At 38.2% G+C, this 26,336-nt stretch overlaps 1 protein-coding gene across 1 annotated transcript in view; it reads left to right on the top strand.

The window, feature by feature from the left end:
* The window catches only part of LOC112054449 (FMRFamide receptor), an 87,639-nt gene that overhangs the window by 8,040 nt on the left and 53,263 nt on the right, over positions 1–26,336 (top strand). The window contains exon 2 of the mRNA XM_052881146.1: positions 17,373–17,443. The gene's annotated coding sequence lies outside the window, so the exon portion shown is untranslated. The remainder of the gene's footprint in view (positions 1–17,372; positions 17,444–26,336) is intronic.

Raw genomic sequence — 26,336 nt, 5'->3', positions numbered from 1 at the left:
TGCGCCGAATTTGTTTAATTGCTACCTGAAGTTTTTTAAATTAGAGACACACTACATAATACTATACTATATGTTAATGTACAAACAACATAGTATAATAAGCCTCGACAGCTCAACGCTACAGCAGTCGGACTCATCACCGAGAGGTGGCGGTTCAATCCCCGCCCGCCCGACCCCCGTACCCCCTCCTAACACAGTCACAGTCACTCACAGTCCCACTAGTCGGAGAAGAATGGAAATAATGGTCATATTTGAAGATACGGCAAAAATTCTTTATTAAAAAAAACCGGCCAGATGTGTGTCGGGCCACGCGCAGTATAAGGTTCCGTAGATTCTATTAGCACTTTAAATACAACTTACAATGCACAAAAACACCAATAGCGATATAACTATATGGAATAGACGAACAAAAAATCATCCTCACTTTACATGTAGTAAAAAGTACACCAGCTAAACAGCGGACAGACAGGCAGACGGACGGAAATGGCGATACTATAAGGGATTTCTTGTAGATTACGGAACCAAAAAACGCAAGTTTCGTATACGAGTACCTACTCATGTCCACATTAACAAGTATAGGCGAGAAAATAGGGAAAGAACACAACGTTGCATTTCTACAAAAACACTTTTATGAATATTTTTGTTTTCATCTCGAAACTTTTTCTGAGAGGGTGTTGCAGAGAAAATGCCAAGCAAATACCTACTTTGAAGTTCTTCAAATTCCGTCACCCGTCTAGCAACAGATTTGGACATTACATCTGACCGAGCACCTGCGGACATGCTCGCGTTACACACACACAAGCTACTTAACAATGTGTTTTTGTCAGTTTGTACAGCCGTGCTGTGCCGGTATCGGTTTCAGATAATTCAACGACGAACAAACAGATGCGAGCACACGAGCCGACCCCTCGCCCCCCGCTACTCCGCGCCGGACCTACCCCCGCTACAATAATATTGATATCAGCTGTTTCCACCCTTTCCCGGATTTACCAAATACCAGGCTTTATCGATGCCGACGTAATATTCTCTTCCTCTTCCCAAAACTGTCAAATGAATTTCTGCTACTAACTCGATATACTAAAACCTACCCATAGATTAGACTAGCTGACGCCGCGCGGTATCACCCGCGCGGTTCCCGTTCCCGTATGAATATGGGGATAATATATAGCCTTCCTAGATAAATGGACTATCTAACACCTAAAGAATTAAAATCGGACCAGTAGTTCCTGAGATTAGAGCGTTTAAACAAACAGACAAAAAAAAGCTTTATAATATTAGTATAGATATACCTACATTTCAATTATTTATAAATTTTCCAGATTCATAACAGTGAAGTAAATTTTAAGTAAGTGTGTCCATGCCCGGAAGCCATTAAACGTGTCCTCATACGGGAACAATAGGCTGGTCGTGCGGACGCTGCTCGTGGCCGCTATCGACACATCAACAGCTGCTCAAACATTGTACTTGTCGTTTTGAATGTCGTTTATCTTAAAAAGCGAAGCTAATCTAATAGTTCTGTTGTATCGCCCGATCTGCTAGCTCGTGGCCCGGCGGCTACGGTTCGTACGCACCGGTGGTGTGCGGCCGAGTCGTGGCCAAACGTTTACTTTTCTCACGAAGGAGTTTACGTGGAAAATTTTTGAATGCCACATAAGCCTATTACCAAAAACGAAACTCTCGTGCATGTTTGGAGTTTATGTCATTCTTTAAATGGAAACGTTGTTTTATTCATATTTTATTTGTACAAATATGTACTTCGTAATTGTATCACTTTCAGTACTAGATGAGATCTATCGCACCTTTGTATTTTTTATTATGATATTAAAGGTACAGTTGGCAACACGTACCTGTTCCCTAAATTTGGTAATCATTTGATATTAACTCGTAGGTGTTCTAGGAAGTAGATATGAGCTTATGTTTATTTATTTATTTATTAGGTTTATTTACAATCACTTACACTAACTAAAATAATAAATCACTATAAGTGTAGTGATTACTTACAAATAAACACAGCATCAAATAAAGAAGAACAGTAAATAAAAGACAACTTAAAAATAAAGAACATAAACTCTAGTAATCTTTGATCTGCCGGTGATCTCTGGTGTGCTCCCCGAGAAGCAGTGAAGATATTAATGACAATTCTGATATCTAAGGCTTCGATGTAACTGCACCAGTTCACGAGCAGGTGCTATTCATTCGTTTAACTTTAAAATCGTTCATATCAAGGAGGCACAGTGACTCTACCGTCGGCTAGGAAGGCAGAATCCATTGAACAGCACCTGTAAAGGACTCTACCTGTGTACCTGTCTCCCTCATCTACTACCTCTGGTTATTTTACATAATTTTCTACATCTCGTATGAAATTGAAAAACGATGCGATTGCTTCCAAGCGTCTTTGTCATTAAATCAACTTTACCGTTATGATGTTAGTGTATAAAAATAGTAGCACATTCTTTCGTTCCCTTATGTCTCGAAACAAATTGAACGTTGCCGGTTAGTGAGTCGCTCACTCCGGCATCAGGCGGCGCTCCTGACGTCGCGTCCGCGGGTGCGTCGTCATTATTTTGCACAACAATAAGCAAATTCACAAGGTGTAGTTGTCGCGGAGATGTTGGAGATGTCAACAGCATTCGTTAACACTAACGATGTATCCGCTCCTGCTCCTTATACAACGAGTCTAACTTCAACGCGCTATAAGAAGACACTTCGAGCTTTATTTCTCTATGTACGTTGTCGTTACGCAACAATTACAGAAACTTTTGACATTCTGTCTGGTGCAGTGCACTGTCCTAGGTTCTACTTACCTGGACTAAACAATTTAAGTTTTCACAACAATTTGAAATTTTAGGCTGGAACTGGTGAGTGGTACTAATGTGCCTGTCTGACTGAGAGCTACATATTTGTTTCTTTTGCCGTGGAGACCCTTGGCCCATAAATTCGCAGGGCCAAAAAGTTTCTCCGAACTCTGCGACTGCGGTGACAGAGGCGCAGGCTCATCTTTCGCGCAAAGGACCAGCCTGTCTGTCCAACGCGGAAATGCAACCAGTAGTTCTTGCCGACATTACACGTGGGCAAGATTTGTATAGTTATTAGGATAAGTTACTTTAAGTTTCCTATTTTTAACTGACTTCAAAAAAAGGAGGAGGTTTTTCAATTCGACCATAGGTATATTTTTTTATTCTTTCTTCTCATTAAAAAATAAATAAAATTGGCTGTAATCTGGTCGTAATACAAATTACAAATTGTATCACTCAAATACGTAATTGTGAATTACGGTTTTTAAATATTTCTTTTACTAAGTCCAAGAAAGAAAGTCCTAGGTTCCGTAGTCCACAAGAGACTAGAAAGCTGTAATGTAGCATGAGCATTAACATTAAAAATGTCGACAAAATATTTTTAGAGTACATCCACAACATGTGAAGTGAAGACGATTTTTCTTTCACTGGTTTATCGCATAATGTGGGGTATCGTTGGATAGGTCTTTTAAAGATATGATAGGTTCTAAACTGATTGTACTCGCAAACGGTTGTTCACTACACGAACTCCTAGAGGTACGCGAAATAAGCAATCTTAAAAACTATTGATAAGCATCGTAGAAGGTAAAGCGAATCGATACAAACCATGCTGATATAGAACTCAACAGTTATTCTGATATAGAACCCAACAGTGCATTTTAAATTGGTAAATATACGTATCTATATTTATATTTATTTTATATAACCTCTGCGCTTGCTGCCGCACTCCCGGCACCGCTCGCAATTTACCGGCTAATTACACGACAAAGGGCGCGCGCTGTGCCTGTTTCAGCTCTCCTTTATAGAGTGCCGGTGCTATCAATAGGTGCCAATTCAATTGTCACCTAATTACACCCATACACGTGTGACATTTGGGAGCAAAATACGCCTCACTGCTGCATGATACGAGGCATACGTCTGATAGACCCAGCCACGCATAACTAACTACCTCAAAACTACTTGCTATATATTTCAATGTCTTTTATAGGAAAGGGATTTGGTATCTCACGCTGCACCCGTGCGGGTTGGCGAGTCATAATGTCAATTAATAAGCTACTAAGAAGCAGTTACATTGAAACATTACTGACGACTACGAGTGTAGCTCCAGTTGCTCAGCGCTTCACGCGATGGACTGAAAGGCCAGCACTACTGGGTTCAGTACATGAGTGTTGAGCACTCGCCGCGCGTCGCATTCGCAGTTATCTAGACGGAAAGCTGGAGCTAGTGGATGAGGAGAGTATTAGATAGAGTATTAGAGCTATATCTTATATGCTTATATCACTTCTAGTTATTTTTTTTCTTTTATACAGGAAGAAAATTTTTTTAGTGCGGATATTTTTATATTTTGTACATAAACAAAATTTAATGATCACGTATTTTTTCTTTTTTTTTTAACTCAAAAATAACAAAATTATCGTTAGCTAAAGTTATTTACTTTTGAACAGAATTTTAGGGTCACCCTATTGTGCGTTTATTTTATTTTCGTTTGATACCTAAAGGACGTCACCAGATCACTTTTAAGCTGAATATATCTTGTTTAGTAATAATATGTACATTATTTTGTTATTTTAGAGACATAAATTAAAAAAAAAAATACATAAAATGTATCGAACTGTTTGTAGATTTATATTCTATTAATGATACAGAACCACGAAAAAAAATATCCGCACTAAAGACCGAGTCACCCTGTATAATACAGTCAAAAGTAAAAATGCGTCAACATTGAAGCAGTATATTATACGATAACAAAATACTAGTAACAAAACGAGCCGGCCAAAATGATATGAAATATTTGCGGAGAAAAAATGCTGTTGTTGTTACAGTAATTTTGTTTCCGACGGCACATATATCGACAAAGCTAAATTCGGCCGAATATTTCTCTGGTGTATTAATTCGCATTCCGTATCAGCTTTACATAGCCGCTGTTCATTTGTTCTCACAGAAACGAGTAAGCGATACGCTTTGCTCGATAACGAGAAAAAATCAAAGAAAAATCGGGGAGAAGCGGAACTTCACGTGATTTATTATAACAAATTCTCATAATGGATAGTAATTCATAAAACTGTCTGCCGACATTCGACTCTTCCGTTGAGTAGGAATAAAACGAGAACGAAAGAAAAGTATTCCAATATACCTACCGCGAACAGAAACGCGAGTTTCTGTCGAATTGTGTTTATTGTGTAGTGTGAATTTGTGAGCCGCCACGGGGAGGTTCGCGAGCGACCGGTCACTTACACACGTAGTGTAGCATTAGCCGACCGATTGCAGCAGCTACTGTTCCTGTGTACTGTATGTGTTATATCAGATGTGAGAAGAAAATGATATACACAATACGCAGGTATTCTTTGGATTCAAAATAATCAAAGTGTTGCATCATATTCCTCGAAACAGTAACATAATGTGCGATCAATGATTAATTCCACTACCTATCATTATCTAACTCAGTTAATAAAAGTATCAGTTACGAGTACCACCGTCAGTTGAGGAGTCATAATATCTTTGAGTACGTATGACGTGGTGGTGTACCGAACCACCGCATTACCAAACTGAAGGAGACGCTGTAGCTTTTTGCAAAACAATATTGATGAGCGCTCACTGGGGATGGAACTGGTGTGCGCGGCAAATGAGGTAATAGCGAAACCAACCTGATGGTCGTCCCTATGCATTCCTTTCCACTGTCGCGAGCTGTACGTCCTCGACACAGTGTGTACTGGCTGCGAGTTGACATACGCGCGGTCAGTACAGTGTAGTAGCCAGTAGTATAAATAGCTGCGCCGCACGTGGCGCTGGCGCGGGTACACTCACCGGTTGGCGCGCACGCTACGTGGCACTGTCACTATTTGACGGCTGACGCGCTGCACAACCATTACAACTGCTGTCGGTGCCGGCACACAGCATACGGCTGTATGTCTTGAATCAATGAACAAAGTAGCAGAAATAAAACGGTGTAGATACAACTTTAGTGACGAAAAATGTATCGTACTAAATAAAAAAGTGTGTTTGAGTGAGTGAGTGAGGCGGAGAGAATGTATAAAAAACGTAACACTAACATGTAGTGCCGATGTCGCAGTCACAACTCCGCCCGCGTCTTCACAATCGGTAGCTTTATTTGTATCAAGTCTCTGCGAGCGACTTGCTCTGGCGCGAGTATTAGCTATGAGTTGTTCTATCATCGCAAGGTCCTAGATTCGATAAAAATAATTATTCTTGGATCACATCAGTCCGGTAGTTCATGTACAGATTTTCACAAATAAAACTTGGAAAATGAAGAATTTAATTATTTTTTGCTACAAAAACCAACCTCTGCTCTGTACCAAGATCTTATTTAAATATTAATAAATTCATGACATGACAGTTAACAGACCGACAGATAAAGTTACTGTTGCGCAGTATAGATTTACCGTGTGATAGTGATAATTATTAATTAACTATTTAATTATAATATCTGGTAGTAATTATAATCCCGCAGTTAATGTCGACGTAATCGATTAAATTATAATTTGCTCAGCGCAAGTTGTATAATTGCCATCCGTTCGAGTGTAATCCCAGCTATCAGCGCGACAAGCCTCCGCCGCCGCCTTCCATAACACAACACAACATAACACAACACAACACAACATAACACAACGCAACACAACATAACACAACGCAACACTACACTACACAACACAACACAACACAACACAACACAGCACTGTGTCAATTTATTGAATGGTATTTCATCCATGTCGACAACAGCACGGACACTGTGTGTAAAGAACAAAGTAGCTTTAGCATAATTACTTACCGTGATCTTATCGCCCTCACATCATCTAGACTATAATATAATTATAGAGGCGATTGGAGGCATCAAGACGTAGATAATAACGTCCCTTAGTATTTGAGCATTGGATACTCTTAGGGAGGCTTTAAATCAGGGGATTCATCTCATCCTCTGTTTTGACCACATGTGACGTGGCTAAAATAAATAATAGCTTAAAATAACTCTCTAGATAGTTTTAATCCATGTGTAAAATTTACATAATAATATTTAGACAGTGAATTGCATATAAAAAATATTACTTAACCTTTGGTTCGAAATATTTTTTTAAAAAAGTTATCATTTAGAAATATTAAGGAAAGGCGGCGGGCACACTATTATTGAGAACCTAGATCTAGACGAACTCTCAGAGAGGCGCGAGCTGACTACATCAAACGGATTGAGTTTGTCCTGACGTGTATAAATTGTCGTTGGCTGAGCACGCAACGCAGATCTTATCTCCTCTGAATAATAAAAGCCGTAGAAAACTTAATTTCGCGTCTACTTTTTGTCCAAGATTTTCTTTTGTTTCGACTAAGCGTAATCTTATTTGGTAATCATAATATTTTGTTAACATCTGGTACTAATGAGTTTCACTTTTTTTTATTTAATTTTAATTAAATTTACTAGAACCTAATTATATACCTAGTCAATGTCCGAGCACGCTGTCAGATGCCACGCTCTGCTCACTCACTGGTATTCTTGAACGCTTAAATTGTTCTTACACTTGATTTACAAGCGGAAATTGTTAATCTATACATTCGAGTACATATACAACTAAACATGATTCCCTATTTTCCTTGTTCACGGAATCACGCGTGAACGACTGGACCAATTTCGCCAATACTTTATTTGTTCTGTTTGTTATTGTCAGGAGAAGATTATTTTGAAAGAAAAAATAAAATCAGTTTCGACATTATACAACATAATTAGAAAATCTGTTTTTTATGTTTTATAATATATATCTAATTTGGAACTATACTGATAATAGTAGGGGAGCCCGCGATGTTAAATTTGTAGTTACTCGAGCGTCATGGGGACTGATTGCATTTGGTAGATTAAATTATAGGAAGAATAAATGGTTATTTTCTTTTTTCGCTTTTAGCGGTGTTTTAAAAGTAAAACAGACAGACACAGATTTTAAAAGTAATTTTTATTAGATTAATTGTCAGAAAATTTAGGAGTTATTTCCTTCAAAATGAGTAAAAAATTAATCGCGCTCGAAACTCGAGAACTAAATTATAAGGGTTTTATTTTGTAAATTTAAAACCCTTCCATTACGTCACGCTCAAATCGTCAGATTTGCAAATGTGCAGTTTTTAGCTACCAACTCACCTACCTTATCTAAATGTGACGTGCTGGTTGAGTATTTCCAAAGTTAGTTTTTTTTTTTTGGTTGCCCAAAACGTAACCAACAATATTAAGGGCTAATACTTATTGGAGGTACTCAACGACGTGCAAGGTATAGTCCCTTTTGTTTATCTGCCGTGCTCGAGTGACTGCAAACATCCCCTCTTCGGCTCCACTACTATAAATATAAATCCACAAGTATCACCTGCATAGAAACAATGCGTACTTAAATGTCTATTCTACAAATCGAACATCAAAGAAGACATACTGAAATGCTTTCTCATCGACGCTAGCTCAAGTCGTCAGATTCCAACAGTCACAGTATTACGAGTATGAAGACATCAGTAGCGCGAGACAAAGGCGCCCCAGCGATCTCGTGCGACGAGAGCCATCCGTCACCCGGAGCGCCGATAGCATCACAGACTCCGCGCGGATCAATGGATTCACTGCCGCTCCGGCTGAGGCGGCGACTGAAGTTACGAGCGACGTTACGACGACACTCCGACCGTTTGAATGCTAAGTTGGAGTTATTTGACTCGAACTAATTAAACTGATTTAATATACTGCTCTGTTATCCTCGACTGGTTGAAGTCGCGTCATAAAAGGAGGCTATAAATCTAGATGAACGATGAACGCTTTCAACTGTTGATAATACGAGTGGTGTACGATATATTACTGTGAAAGGCAAAGATTATTCCACTGTTGGTTGTTCTGTCGATATCCAATCTTTCGTATTTTCATCGTACTGACGACAATAAAAAAGTGTTACAACAAAATGTACCTAATGAATTTTAATACGTAGCCAGAGTTATTCTTTAACGGACTTTTAAAAGTACTAAACTAAACTAACCGTTCTTATTCACGAATGATATCAGCTTATTATATGGGCATAAATAATATTATCAAAGCACCCAAACCCAATGACGAGCTCGTATGCATTGTAACGCGAAGACCTGGGTTTGAATTGAAATTCAAGTCAATCTAATAGTATTTTCTCATTTGGTACAAGCCAATTCATTTAACTTTTTGGCACGATGCCGCTCATTGTCACAAATAAGTATGAGTTAAATAAATCGCACCCTTTAGAAAAAATGACTAGGAATTAATTTTAACCTGAAAAATGAACGTTTTACCCGAGAAAAATCGTCTCGCAAGTCTCAGTAAGTGCGATCATTAGAAGCGATATTTTTCACATAACTCGATATCGCGTGATTTACGAGCGCCTTATCGACGTACCGCCTGATACATGGCGCGTATACGTCTGTAGGCTGCAGGCAGGCCAGCTCCGCAGGCTCGTGAACGTCAAGTGTGTCCGTTTGTATTGATTTCGGTTCAGAGCCAAGAGCCAACTTGATTGATTGACTCGTTACAGCCGGCCGAAGTGGATGTTGTACAGCACCCACGCACGCCGGGCGGACGGCTGGTGCTGTGTCGGTGCTGTGTCGGCCGGTACAGTACACGAGTACATTGCGCACATTAACTGTAGGGCATTTATGCGCTCTAAAATAAATCCTGTTTTGATATCATAACGAGCACCGCTTCGTTACACAGTGTACATTACTTAACACTACAGAAACACATACGACCTAGACTTTTTTTTTTATTCTTTACAAGTTAGCCCTTGACTACAATCTCACCTGATGGTAAGTGATGATGCAATCTAAGATGGAATCGGGCTAACTTGTTAAGAGGAGGATGAAATCCACACCCCTTTCGGTTTCTACACGACGTCGTACCGGAACGCTAAATCGCTTGGCGGTACGTCTTTGTCGGTAGGGTGGTAACTAGCCACGGCTAAAGGCTCCCACCAGCCAGACCTGGACCAATTAAGAAAACCTCAATGGTCCAGCCGGGGATCGAACCCAGGACCTCGTCTTGTAAGTCCACTGCGCATACCGTGTCGAGTAGACGAGTCTTGAGATGTTCCGGTGTAGGTTCTTTTCTCTGCCACCTTTAGCATCTAACCCAAGTGGTATACTAATAGCATTAACAACTGAGTCTTAGGGCCATAAATCATTTCTCTATATCTATCTCGCTTGCACTTATGGGTCTTATGGAGCCGTCTAGTGAAGGGTGTAACAATGAAAGACATATTATCGATAAGTAAAGTTTATTATCGTATCTTGTTCACAAAATTAAAAAAATTAACAATATTTGATTTAATATAATACATATTTCATATTATATAATTATTAACTAAATAAAATTAATCTTCATCTGAGTCTTCATCATCAGAATCTTCGTCTTCTGCCAAATTTATTATATATTAGTATCCATAGTGCGCAACGAGTAACACATGAATGTATTTATTTAATTGCAGTAAACACATTTATAGCAAAAAAAATACGCAATGCAATTACATTAGAAACCGACCAATCAGAATCGTCCAAATCATTATTGACTCATCATTAGCACGTGCGCAGGTAGCCGTTTATCGATAATTAGGGTGCGCAGGTAGGCGCGCTGCACATTCCTATCTTTTTTGACTTTTATGACCGGACGACTCAGATGATAATGCGCATACTATAGGTTCAGCGAAGTGTGACGTAGTGGAACAGTTAGGTATACGGGCTAAAACCTATCTCAACCTACAAATAGTCCGACTCATTGTAGTACCTAATCACCTACTCATTCAAGTTTGACGTCAAATAATTGAACTTTTAACCCGGTGACGTCACAGAGCCACTGCGGACGCAATTCCGATTTGACGGCGACGTTTCTTTGCATTCAATTAAAGCCCGGCATGAATATGAAGTTTATGGAAATACGCAGCTCACGCGTCACGTCCATTTTGCTGTTTTTGACATCAGCGCGACGAGATGATTGTCCACGTCGTTAATTAGCAACATATTGCGATTAAGATAAAGCGCCGAGATACGGCGGCGGCGGGACTCGGAGCGCTAGTTGAACCGACGCGGCCAGTTTTTGCTAGAACGTTATTTTTTGCGTGTTCGTTAACCGGACGTTTGGACGACGTGACTGTTTGGCAGTTTTACGAGATGATAATTAATTTTATAAAAATGTTGTTTAGATAATAATATGGACCTGACTGACCAGACGTTACCCCTCTATCGAAGATCTAACGCGTTTATAAAAAGTGTTTCTATATATTCGATGTTTCATTGTTGTAATCGTTTTCTAACCGTTTCGTAACCAGTATTTTTAGGGAGCTCTTTACATGACGTAAAGAACTCCCTAAAAATGCTGTTTTGTGTAGTTGAATGTTGTAAAAAATGGTCAACAACTTCTCGTTTACTAAAAGATTTACATTTCATTTGTAAATATTTCTAAATTTATTTATATCATTTTTGTAATGTAAGGACACAAAATAAGTACATATTCATTGATGTTAAATATTTTAGATGAGTGGCCTTATCGCGTCCTCCTCAAAAAACGAGGGGAATTTTGTTGGTGAATTTGGGTGCGATACAAGTCCATACCTAATTACTCTATGGTTTCTCATTGACTATTTGAAACGTTGCTTTGAACTCAAAAAGTTGATATTTATTATTACAAATAGTGAGGCAGATCCTAACTTAGATCAATATTGATTATTATTATTGGGGTTATGTCGAACAGAGAATTAAGTGTGACGACTGACAACATGATTTCTTTTGTATCTCTCAATATCCCCCTTGGACCAATCTCTATAATTATTGTACCTCCCAGTGTCACCTTGGACCAATCTCTATAATTGCCTACCGTACTTACATACGAGTATCACGGTCACAGAGGCTGTATCATTTTGTCATCGCTGCAAATTAAACCGACCAATGAAATAAACAAATTTTGAGGCGCACTTTGTTCTGGTGACGTCAGAGGTCCGTGGCACTTCCTCGACAATTCGCCAACGACACGTACAATTAAAGAGGCCATACAAACAAATCAGTGGGCCCTACAATATCGCTAATGGCCGCCCGCCGCCGGCGATCGCTCCGAGAGCCCACTCCGCGATATCAAAGGCTTCTCTCCGGTGGAAACAATCCTCGACAAAGCCGCCCCCGCCCCCGGCTCCGGCGTCGCTGTAAACCTCGTGCTTGACAAAAAGACCCACTCACCGACGAGCGCTAAGAACCTATTGTTCTGTGTTTCCGATTTAAAGGTGAAAGACTGGAGTTAATCGTTTTAACTGAGTACTCGTATTTTCCTACGACTTCGGGCGCATTCTCGTCATCTAAATTATTTCTCTATATCTAATTCTACTAACAAGTGACGAATAGCTCGAGTATGTAAATATTTGTGTGACCATCTCTTCGCATACAACCGACAGACCCACGCAAGGACGCCCCTCATGCGCCAAACCCCCTCTATGTGTATTTCATTCTGAAATCTGATCATCGTAAACCAGAGATGTTGAATCCTTAATGTTTATTAAAGCAATAGTTCACAATTGTAACGCATTTACGCCATAAAGATTCCATTCATTAAGTTATAAATGCTTTAAACCAGTGCACTACAAAGTTAAGAATATAATTTAAGTAATAAAACATTGTGTATTTAACTGAGACATTTATGTGACGAGTGTTGGTTAAATTTCCATTTTTATGATTATTATTTATTTTACTAACTTCGTTAATAAAGTATATTTCTTAATTAAAAATCTAATTAATATGACTCATAAACTAATGGATTTATTACGACGATGGGCTTATGAGCTTAATTATAGGTCGGACGAATAAAATGTAATATAGCCTGCTAATATATCCATTGAGCGGTATTTTAATAGCACAAGTCTTGTGTTTTGTCCAATTAATTATTATTAGCGTACAAATTAACATATTTTATTATTTCAACGTTAATTTTATAGATGGAACATTATATTATATACCGACGGAACCAAGACGAAACCAGCAAAAATGTATTGTATGTGTATTCAAGTTAATTTTTGTATGACTAACATAGTAATAACGGTTCCACAACAAAAAACAAAACCTATGAAATTAAAAGAATTTACTATAATTATTTTGATGGTTAGTTTTACAAACAAGTGAGAGGGACACCCATTTTGAACGAAACATACACAACACACGGACGACACGAGTATCCGCTGCTTATATATACGACATACGAGTATAGTACTGGAGCATTCAGGAATGAGCTCGTTATTGGCGTTTAGAATGTTTGGGTTTAAAAATATTTATTATTTCACTAAGAATTAACTCATTCACTTATGTGAAACTTACATTTCAGTTTGAGCGTACAAGAATAGTAATAATAGTAGTGCTAACAAATAAACTATAAACAATAATATAATAACAAATATACAATAAGAATTATAACGTCATAAATACAAATACATAATAATTCAATATTTCATTGAAATATTGAATTAGTCTAGTAGGTAGTCATTGAAATAAAATACGTGTACGTTAAATGTTCTACTAACTTAGCACTCATTTAGTTTTAAGGTATAGTTTCAAATGAAAGTTATAAGCCGCTTCGTATAACTTAACTTCAAGTTAGTATTTTGGTAGATATTCACTTAAAAGTTAAGAGCCTTTTGGCTTTACTACATTACTAGCATACATAAATAGAATTTTAGAACAGTTTCACTCAAAAGTTTTATAAAAATACTTTTAGTATAGCTTGACTTGAAAGTCACTAAAACTTTAAGAAGTTTAATTGTGGTTTGAATGTTACCTGCTAGGAGTATAGTGGTAACATCACATTGTGATTGTTACTTGAAACGATATTATATTGCTAATTAATTAAGCATATATAAGACTGGAACCTACTTTTATTATCATCGTGTTTATTTATTGATAGCATTTATGATTTACGATTATATTTGTTGGGGCTGCCAAATTATATTAAAAAAAATAATATTGTATGAATAGAGGTCTGTAAAATATTAACCAACATTTAAAGATTTTTTTTAAATTAACAGTAGCACTTTTTTTTAATAAATAAAGCACCTCTAGTGCGGCGCCCACCGTCTCTCGGCGCGCAGTGATGGATGGCTCCACTCGCGTAACTCGTCCGCGCGACTGTCGGAACACACACAGACACACATTAATACAGCTATCAATTCCATAATATTATCGGTCATCAGTTATTTATCACCGGAACGCCATAAATATGGTAATTAATAGGTACGGCTTCATGCAATATAGAATATTACTCATAAATTAGCTGTTATTATTCCACTACATTACATTTTTTATATCAATGAGACACCGAAGCGTATTTCTTGACATTGATATTTGGATGCGGATAGTGTGACACTGGGTCGAGTGGCGACTGGAACGAGCAACATTTACTGGCTGCGCAGGCGACGGGAATATGCTGTGTAGGACTGGAGGAAGAATATTGGAACCTACTCTAGCTCCAGTTTATTGTCAGTGGTATGGTTATATTTATAACTTCCGATGAGCACTCTGTCGACATCATTCAGTCACCAACACGCACGGCGTCCACCCCGCACCCCGCACCCCGCACCCCGGACAGTAAAAATTTAAATTTGATAAAAGAACTTTTTGATAAAAAAACTCACGTTTTGCTGTCGGAGTATGACCATTAAATAGGGGTATATAGAAATTACTATTTCTGTATCATGCCAAATACTCGAAGTTCAAAATATATAGGAAACGGACTTATTGGACCGCGGCTGCGGTGTCGCAAGTAGCTAACCCTAAACTGTACAAACTTATGTCACAATATATGTTGAACTGTAGATTTTTTACGGTATTTTCTTGTATGTTTTATTATTGCGTATTCACAATCAAAAGAGTGAAGAGCGATTTTATTACAAGTACATAAAATATTTTATTATCTGGCAAGTTTATGCGCACATCTGAGCGCAGCCGCCGTCACGCCGCAGAGTGGAACATTTCGTGGGGAATCATTTTCATTATTGCATATTATTATTATTAAGCGTCGACACTTGCATTCACTTTCGTACTACGACTAGCCGAAGCACCACGGTCCACCCGCACGCTTCCCGCTAGCTTCCTTCTAGTGGTAAAATAATTTTCAAAATAGGGTCAGTAAATCCATCCCTACAATACCACAAACACAATAGTATACTCGTAGATATAGATTATTAACGGAATGAGCAAATGTTGCGCCCAAGTTGTACATGGACCAACAGATATATATTGTATATATACAACGATGCTGTTTGCTGGGGAAACAAACGCGTTTATATAATATATACTGTTTATATATACGGATCTTAGACTATTAGATAGATTATTGTGATATTATAATATTAAAAACATCTCGTGTAAGACCTGGCATGAGAAGAGAACTGAATAATTATAGTTATCGGAATAGACAGATGGCCATTTGAAGAACACACGTACGAGCAGCACTTACATCTACATAGACTATATTCATATAGACTGGCTTCAGCAAATGCGGGCGGGGCGTGCTAAGAAAACGTTCGACAGTGTTTTATCTTCATCAATATGAAGCTATGTGCTAGCAGTAATGGATAGTTAGTGGTGGTCTCGGCCGCAAGAAGCCCCAAAGGACCGGCCGTCCCATTCTCAGCATCAAAGAAACGAAACTATTAAAAAAGTTGTACTTTACCTACTATTTCTTATAAGTATTCTCTCACTATTGTCACAAGTGACCGCCTAACATCTGACCGCTCTTGGCCCAGGCCTTTGACTATTGATTATTGTTTAAGTTACTAAGTTTTCCTCCGGAAGTGCTCCGTCACAAAAACCTAGTGTAACTATAGTACGATACGAACGAACGATAAGTATAGTCAATAAATTGACTATACTTATCGTGAAATAAATTTTACTTTAATGTGATTTAGCCCATGTTTACGTTATGTTTGACGATACTGCATGGTACCAGTCGCAAGGCGCCTGTGTGGAGCAGCTCTGAGCTAACGTCAAACACGGTTATAGTGCTGTGTGCTGGTCGCTTCGCTCGAGGAGCCATAAATCGCTTTTATGCTCGTCTTTTATCTGCGCGCGAATAATATCGGCCGTAAGCCGTCGTGTTGTGCGCCCATTGACGATACTTTACTCCATCAATTTTATTGCTTAGGGTGCGCGTACACCAGCGGATGATAAACCTTTCAGTGATCTTAAGCTTGTTTTATGTGAGTGTCTTATTTTCTTAAATAATATAATAAATCATTCCCGTTTTAGTTTTTGGAACAAATTCTCGTACTTCCACAAAGTTCAAAGAAGCAATTAATGAACCTGTCTCGTAGCGGGCGCGGCGTAGCGCTGCAGCTCGTAGCGTGTTGCTCGTAGCGCTACGAAGTGCAAGTGCATATCAATTACTAGCGCGGTCGAGTTTACCCGCTACGGGGATTGGTTGTTCCGTAGTGCACTTGCCGCGCTCCCGTCTAACGAAACTTGGAAGGTGGCGTGCGGCGAGCACCTACTGATGGACACGTTTGTCTGTGTGAAGAGAATTCGCTTTCATCGCGAAATATATTATTAGAATTCAAACAAATTAAATTAAAAGACTTTAACTCTAGATCATTATTTGGTTATAGTAATTACTTTTTCGTCCGACACACCCTCCATCTTTATGGACTTGACTTCGTCCGCCCTCAGACTTCTTTAATCGATCCCTGTCGCAAAATCCGTTGTTCGTGGACACCTACTAACTGTAAACTACCTCCCTGCCTTTGTACAACAATTTTTCGCATTTAAATATTAAGTTTGTGCATAATTCATGAAAAAAATTATATTATCGCTAACGATCACTCTATCGTTATCACTATCGACAATTTCCATACAAACCGTCAACACCTATTTCATCCCTTTCTCTTTTTATTTTAGGGATAAAAGGCCTATGTTCTACTCCAAGGTCCCAATTATCATAATACTAAAACACACTTTGATCGGTTCAGCCGTTTAGCCGTGAAAAGGTAACAGACAGACAGACTTACTTTCGCATTAGTATATATTGTAATATATTCCATTCCTCAAGAAGTAACAATAAAACCTATAAATTCACACCATAAAGTTAATTATAATACCGCTCTTTTTTCGTTGAGGACTAAAAGGAAACTTAATTTAATCTTCAACAATGGATATTCCAATATCTCCACGTCGTGCATTTTAGATGTAAATTATGCATCAAAAATGCACAATATATTCAACCGAGTATTCTACTGGTAAAGTAAGCAATATATCAGGCAACCACTCAAGATAAGACATGCGCAGAGAGAGCAGGAGATTCCTATTTTTTTTTATTCAGTTTCATCAAAATAAGTAGTTGAATATTGTCCACAGACCTCCCGCCGTCCGCACGTCTCGCCCCGCCCGCCCGCCCATGCCTGCGCGGCGAGGGAACACAACCTGAAGTAAGTGGTTTACTTTTATATTGAACTCTGACCCAATGGGCTTCACGACGATTAATTTGTGTAAAAATTATGATCAACCGTCGTGTTTTAATAATAAGCAGATAATAGTCTCTTTCGCGTTTCTGGATTGAGACTATCGGGGACGACAACGGAAGTTGATGATGAGCCACTGCGAAACGTGTTTACTTCTGGCAACTCCTGCTGTCGTTTGTTGATACGTATCAAAATAGTATGACAACTGTTTTCGAAACCACAAGTACATCAGTGTTCATTGATTTTAAAGTCGTTGACTTCAGTGTTATTTTAACGGTTGCATATTTGCCGCGCCTCGTCGGGTGCGCCGCCCGCGTCACGTGTCGTGTGTCGTGTGTCGTGCAAATGTATCTATCGAACGTAGCACAAACGAGCCGAAGCAGACACAACGGCACTCGTCGGAGCCAATCAAATATTTGCTATGCAACAATACGCGCCCGCCGGATGTGTATCCATGAGATTGGATTTCAGTATTCTATCGATACTCGTAACATTTAAAAAAAAATAAGCGTGCGAAGAAATTTTTGGCTACGTCGACGTTTTTTCTTTTATCTCCACCGTTTTGGATCGAATGAGATAAAACGGGCCAAGGAAAGCTTACCCGGCGCCGATGGCTTATGAGATTATTGTAGCTTATTGTTCCGACAGCGAGCCGCTCGACCTAACGAAGAGAAGATCTGGTTCACAAAAACACCGCCGACAACTACTAGTTTCATATACACAGGGCGTTTACTGTATTCTGAATATACAGTAATGGTGTATGACTTGTAACTCCGCCTGTGCCGCCGCTAATCCTTAGATCAGATCACAGTAACGTTATAATATTTTCGTACAGTACAAAATACCCGTTACCCAATAACCAGAGCGGGTCACAGATGTGCTGGATCGACCTCAAAAATACTGCTCTCAATGGTTCACTCCAAGAACGTGGTAGAAGAGCTCCGGGAGATCAACGGATCGTCGGTGCTCGCCATCGCCCCGGATGTGACCACGGACACGGACCATGAAGATGAAGACACACAAACAGTACCGGAGCACATCGCACAGAACAGAGTTAGTTTTCTTCCCAGTCAGAGTAGGGTTAGGATGAGAATATTTATGACTTAATGGTATTACGAGTATTCATATTCATATAAAGGTACCTTATTATTATTTTGAGATACCAATAATAAAAGTAATATAAGATTAATGGAAAATTTCTCCCACGCGGAGGTTCTAAATATGGTTAAATGTTAAAAGTTAGTGTTTATAATTTCCCGGCTTAGTAAGTTGTTTCGGCGTCTCGTCGGCCGGCGCGAGTGTTCGCGAGCTAATATTTACGCCGACCTGACGCTGGCGGCGCGAACAAAGGGATTTGTTAGCTCGTCTCCAGCGGCGGCTTTCTTAAGAAAATTCGGAAAATTAAAATTGACTTAGCCCTTACAGCGCCTTACAGATAATCACATCATTTGTGCTTACGTCATCGTCTCGGGAATATAAAGTTAAAACGAAACTACAATTACCTAAATTATACTCACACTTAATGTTACTTTAATGTTAGTATATTATGATATACGTGCGGCAAGTTGTTAATTACAGCCGATATTGCCAGCCCAAGCCGTAGGCGAGAGCTATAGTAAGGAAGCAGAGGTTGTAATTTTCAAAGCGCACGTATGTTATATAACACATTTTCGAGGAAACACACTTTGAACACACATTCTGAAAATGAATTTGCATCTTTGCCTGTTTTCCATATTATGATAAGATTTTGATACGCTTGTCAGTTTTGCACAGATAGCTTAGTGCGTGCGTTTTTTATTAGTCAAATGCGCCAAAAACAACCAGAATTACTTATAAAGTAAATAATTATTTTTGTGTGTACATTACGGCACATGTGCGTAATGAGATACATTACAATGAAATTGGTGAAATAAGAGACACTTTACGAGTAAATGTGTTATGAATGACTTGTAATGAATTTGTTAGTGTTTTTGTTAATTTAATCGTGGAATGAATGTTTAATTTAAGCCAAGAAGTCGAAAGTTAGTGACGACTTAGATTTGTTCTAACTAGTTTAATTATATTTCCTTGCATCCTTGTTCATATATGATAATTAAACAAAGGTAGTGTCCTTATTTGGTTGGTAACTATGCGCACTATTTTTAAAGAAAATTAAAATAGGAAGTCAAAAAAGTACTTCTTATTACTCGTAATGCCACCTCAGACCTCCATCTTGGATATCTCTCATTCCTTTTTTGTGCGCGGTAACTATCGCACGCGTCTTACAAAAAAAAAAAAAAAGAAAGAAGTTTTTTTCATTACTATAGTTTATTTTCATATGCCTTCAAAGGTAAAGTGTAAAATCAGTGATCAGTGAAGATTCGAAAAATATCGGAAGAGAAAATATCTTCGTTAGATTTTTTATAGTCCGACAAAGAAAGTTAGTGAAGTGTTTGTCGATGATATTTCAGTCCCAGTGAATAAAAATATAGTGAAGTGTTTCATTGCAGGAAATAATTGTAGATTAACGAATTAATCATAATATTTCACTTTTTTCATAATATTCCAAAATATCCGATGTATCCGGGTTGACTGCGAGTTTTCAAGGATAACGGATGGAATATTTGTTAACTGATATTAAGGAGGTATCCGGGTTGACTGCGAGTCTTCAAGGATAATGGTGGGCATACGGATTAACTGCGAGTTTCTAAGTTTGCCATAATACCTACTCCAAATCATAAAGAGATATTGGAAAATCTGCCAGTATTTAATGTTATTGTAATTAATTACAATTGACTGTGAGTTTGGGTATAATATTCTAAAATATAAGGAGATATCCGGGCTGACCGCGAATTTTCAATTATAGTGGTGGGCATTCGGATTAACTGCGAGTTTCTAAGTTTGCCATAATACCTACTCCAATTTACAAAGAGGCATTGGGCAAAACTGTCGGTATTTAAAGTTATTGCAATTCATTTCAATTGACTAGGAGTTTGGTTATAATATGCTAAAATATAATGACCGAGAGTCTTCAAGGATATTGGTGGGCCTTCGGATTAACTGCGAGTTAATAAGTTAGCCATAATACCTACTCCAAACTATAAAGAGATAGACAGGGGTTGACATTTTATTTATAAAATTTAACCAGGGATCTAGTTTTCAACCATAACCTAAGCAGAAAATACGTACAGTCTAAATTAGATGTAACGTTCATCTGCAATCACAAATAATTTTTATACCCGCAAAATTTTTGTTTTTTCGAAATAAAATAGCTTATTTAGATAAGATACCGTAGTAAACGTATACTGCCGTGATTCAACCTCGAAATCGTTTGTAGTTGTACCAGACAATATAAAACTGAGGCCTATATTGGCCGACAACCCTGAATAAAATAAGGACTTAACTGAGCCTAAACTTTCAAAGGCTCCCGCCTCAATTAAATCATCTGATTAAGACCCAGAAATAAAACAATTTCATAGAGACGGATACACGTCTCCATCCACGTTCGATGCACGGATATTAAGGTGAAAATTTATACAAATTGTTAAATCCGCAATTCTCAAAGCTGAATGCAGAAATTTCTGCTTCTGTACTGGACGTAATTATTAAAGCCTAATAAAATAAAGTATATTTCAGCACAACGGTGCATAGTCATCAATGCCATCAAAAAAGGCATGTAAACCTAAAATCATTACCCTTCCTTTTGGCTTCGCCGTAGTCGGGTAAAAAGGTCACGACAACGTTAAGGCCTCAAAAGCAATGTTTGCAACGCTTGCCGCTTGCTTTGTGACTCTCACCATAAATAATTTCAAAATAGAATGTAACTGCTAAGTCCTACTTTATATATATTTTTTTTCAATTAATATTAATGTGCCAGAAATGGGACATTTTTTGCTTATTGGTGATGATTAAGGCCAACTAGGCTATTGAGAAAAAGGTTTTCTTTAGAAATAACTCTGATGACCCTGACCTCGAGGGCCGACCTACCTACGACTTTCTACCAGGGAAACTGGCATGCGGCCACCTTGTTGTTAGGTGAGCAGGGCGCAAGGAGGATACAGGAGACAGACTATATACTTCGCTGCCCTTTTTTCAGCATCAGTGCTATCGCCATAACGAACTATCGCCTTGCATAAGATCTGTGCCCCGGCGCAGACTCACTATTAGCAGACATTACCTCGTACGGTTACGAGTTGGTTCCAATTTTTTTTACAGTAGTTGGTTAAAACAACTAACAAAAACGTACTACTGTATTCGATCAAACATGGCTACTTTGCGCCATTACGTAGTAAAATTATTCAGTCTTCAAAATACTTTTTTACTAACTGAAAGCAAAAAAAAAAAAAAAAATGCTTGAAATAATTTATAAATAATTGCCACATAGCCCATATTAAAGTGACAATGCACTTCCAAATAAATATGTAAATTAAAAATAATTTTACCATAATAATGAAAATTTTTACTTTATTTTCAAAATGAAAGATTAAAGAACAACTTGGGTAATACCACGTGATGGGTATCTGAGCGAATATATATCATAAGAACCGCATAATAGCCCTATGTGAAGTTTATCCGTATTTACATAGGATAAGCTATGGTATATAAAGAAACTCGCACCGTTAAGTTCCACTAAGAAATGGTTCAAAAAAAAAAAATGCATTTAAATAAATAAATATTTTTTTTAGTCATCAGGTTACTTAAACGACATCCTATGTTTTCGCAATACACATGATGCTTATTAATTTAACTTCAGTTTAAAATTGTGCTAAGAAGTTAACGAAACTTAGAAACTTAAGCTTCGCCGTCAAAAAAAAAAAAAAAGAGAAGATAAGCGAAAAGCATACCCCGTGTTATGGGTACTAGCTGATATATCATAATATACGAGTACATTTATATAATACGTATAAATACTTTTATAATGTGCATAATATACATCCAGACACTGGAAAACAACAAACTACGCCGCGACAAACGTCCTGTCATTTTTCAAGATTTATAAAATATGCTTCTAAAATCCTTTCAAAATCCATGCACTTATCTATCTTAAACTGCAGAATTCGTTAAAAAGTTCACTAAGCTACCAACATGTTCTATTCGCGAATTTGCTCAACTTCCAGTGCAGTACTCGTAGCTAAGTAGGTACTGGTGATGATCTATCATAATAAGTAGAAAAGTAAATAGAAATTACTTATTCATTCACTAATAATTAACTAATTGCGCAATAGTATTACGCATAGATTGCACAAATGCAATAATAAGTGTTTGTGGGCAAACAATATCCTCACCTCAATCCTGATTGTTTTGTAAATGGTTTGTGTGACAGTGTGCGTTCGCATTATATGCGAATACCAAATACAAACCTCGACGCTCATCTGCAATAGTTAATTCGGATATCGAATGATCCCTATTCAATAAGCTGTTTGTGAAGTCACAAAACACTTTCCCGGTCAACGGGATATTCACTAATTAGCATCATAATGTGATGCGAAATCCCATACCTAAACTTTAATGTTTGATATTAAAAGACTAGAAGAATCATTGAAATACATTCTACACCGAAATACTAGGGTTTCCATAGTGGCCTACACAACTCTGGTTTCCACTCCACCTTAATAGTTTCAGATATTTATTACTCAAATCCAGCATGAAAATTTTCTACTAACATATTTCGAAGATCATCTTCTCTTATGTAAGAGTTTTACTGGCTGGTTCATCCAGAATCTATCTGTTCTGTGTCTGTCCTGATACTGGGCATGCTGACAGAACAATAAAACAGTCTATCACATCGCTGAAGCTATGGCATATTGCTATATCAATACATAACACCCACGTTTTTGAACCCTTTAAGCTTGTTTATCCTTTAAGCATGCTTACCTTCCTAATTAGACAATTTATCAGTGGTTGTAGTTGTGTGACTACAGCAATCTCAATCCCTACCGGTCAGACTTGTCAGCCTTTAAAGGTGACATTATAAGTACTGTCGAATGGTTGAATGCTGATTCTTAGAAGGGCTTATAAACCAAAACCCCTAAATATTGTAACACTTGGGAACCTCAAGTTACCGATTATTCCTGGGAAGAATCCAAAGAATCTGGTAATTTTATTAGCACCTGTAGACAGGGTTCACACACTATGTTTAATAAAGTTAAATCTTAAATTGTTATATAATAACAGTGTCAAAATAATATCAACAAATATCATAAAATCTGCTGCTGCTCCAGGGACCGATCAGTCTGTTCTATTTTTGATATATCACACCAAACGTCGGATAATATCTGTTAAAAAAGATATTTAAGACCTTCGGGCACAGATTAGACTATTAATAACATACAAGTGATCCCATCAAGTGAAAGAATGCAAACTGGACAAGATCATCCCTCTATTTTGCCCGATCTTACTAAAACACTTCTTGGACAAAGCGGAATCCGCTAGATCCATATACATAAAATCTTAATATTGTTATATGGTAGATTGATAGTAATAAGAAATTTAGTTCTTGATTGTAACTCGAATAGAAATGAATGATAAAAATCATAATTATAACTAACTTATGATTTATTTCCAAACTTTCTCCCTTTCGCTCTTAACATCTACCTTTGTTTAATTATCATATATGAACAAGGATGCAAGGAAATATAATATATGATCAAACGAACTTCCAAGTGAAGTTCGATCATTATTATATGAGTTGCATCCTTGGAATATATGATCACCCACCCTCCCAGAAGCTCTCCCAAATAATACAGGAAAGTTTGTACAAGTTACAATACCTTCTCTTAAATAATGAGAGATATCCAAGATGGAGGTCTGAGGTGGCATTACGAGTAATAAGAAGTACTTTTTTGACTTCCTATTTTAATTTTCTTTAAAAATAGTGCGCATAGTTACCAACCAAATAAGGACACTACCTTTGTTTAATTATCATATATTCCAAGGATGCAACTCATATAATAATGATCGAACTTCACTTGGAAGTTCGTTTGATCATATATTGTAACGACTTAGCATAACACAAATCTGAACAGATATTTTAAGTTAACTAAAACATCAATTGCCAGCGACAGCTAGAAGTGGTGACGTCACAAGTCAGATGAGTCCCATTTTCACTCAAAGCGTTATGTAATGGGAGGCTCGCAACTAATTGTCGGTCATTCGTCCGGCTATCAGAGTCCAGAGTGTCGATGTGAATAGAGCAATTAATTCTCGTCTCGTGTCGTGTCGTGAGTGCAGCAGTGAGCAGTGAGCAGTGAGCAGTGACTGGATGACGAGGAGCAATCTCGCACCGCCTCCATTGTGTTCCGCCATTAGGCAAAGCTAACGTGTGCGCCTAGATTGCTACAGGACTCATTTGCGATGCTTTATTGATATTTTAATTGAATTTTAATTGCACTTGCATACCCCAGTGATGTTGTTAACCTCAACATCTTACAAATATTGTTAAGCCCAGGAAGTCATCAACATTAATTATAATCACTTTATAGCGCGTTATTTTAGAACTTACTCGTAGGAGACTTTAGTTGACTTTCTAAATTGATCCTAATCTGGTGATAGTTTCGGCCGTTACTACGTCGTTGTCAACCCATATTCGGCTCACTGCCGAGCTCGAGTCTCCTCTCACAATGAGAGGGGTTAGACCAATAGTCCACCACGCTGGCCCAGTAACCTCCGTAATCGGAGGCAGAGGATCCACTGGGCTATCACGGCTCACAAAAGTTCAAACCATGTTGAATACACCGGTTCTCGTCCGTTACTACTCGTACCCTACTGTCAAATTAATGTACTAGGTTTATCGCTTCGACAAGATATCGCATAGAAACAGTCGGATTGAATATTTGTCTCCCTTTCCAGTTAACAGTCTCAGATGGCATCAGATGATTAGTTAAAATGTAAATTGATTAGAAACAGATAAACTCGTCGTCTTTGTACAAGATCAACCATAGAGACGACAATAATGTGATTGATCGTTGTTTTACTATCAGCGTTCACACGCACTATGGGCCACAGACAACGAGGGGAAGGCCAATCGTGTATTATGTAGATTGTGTCTCAGAATGTGTGACACGGGCGCGGGCGGCGTCATTTGACCGAGTCCGTAGTCTCAGGCGGAGTCAATTGACCGGCGGCTCGCGGTTGATCATACGCTAGCGTAATACGCACTCTACAATTATTATACAACTCTTTATGGCATCAATTAGCAATAAATTGAGCTGGGAAATGGTTCCAGTCTACAGTCTCCGCACGTACTACTTTGATGGTTTTTTGATTTCTTCTGTGTAATTACAACATGGGAATTATCTAAAGAGCTATTATATACACAGACCTATAAAAGGACTGACTTTATATATTTAGAAGAACACACATACTAAGCATATTTGGCTGATGGGAGGCTTCGGCCGTGGCTAATTACCACCCTACCGATTCGATCAGCGTTCCGGTACGATGTCGTATAGAAACCGAAAAGGAGTGTAGATTTTCATCCTCCTCCTAACACGTTAGCCCGCTTCCATCTTAGACTACATCATCACTTACCATCAGGTGACAATGTAGTCAAGGGCTAACTTGTAAAGAATAAAAAAAAAATATTTCGACGCTTCACTATTAGTTAGTAGATATTCTTCTTTAAGTCCTTCAATATCTGGCGGTACATAGTGCCGAAACAAACGGACGTATCGTGGACTTCACTGTAGAGCGTTTTCCAGGGCAGACCGACAGCCTCAAGTCCGCCTCGACGGTGCGCTTCCATGTTGTCTTCCACCACGTCTTCTCTTGCCCCCTCTAGGATGCCACTGGAAGGACTTCTGTAGACGTTACCTTGCTTTTGTTCCTGCTGTTCGTTTGAAGTGTAAAAATACTAGATACATCTCAGTCACTGTTATCGTGT

This window comes from Bicyclus anynana, chromosome 4 (genome assembly GCF_947172395.1).
Source record: "Bicyclus anynana chromosome 4, ilBicAnyn1.1, whole genome shotgun sequence".
NCBI classification, from domain to species: Eukaryota; Metazoa; Arthropoda; class Insecta; order Lepidoptera; family Nymphalidae; genus Bicyclus; species Bicyclus anynana.
The sequence above is the reverse complement of the archived record's forward strand: the minus strand, read 5'-3'. Positions and strand labels throughout refer to the sequence as shown.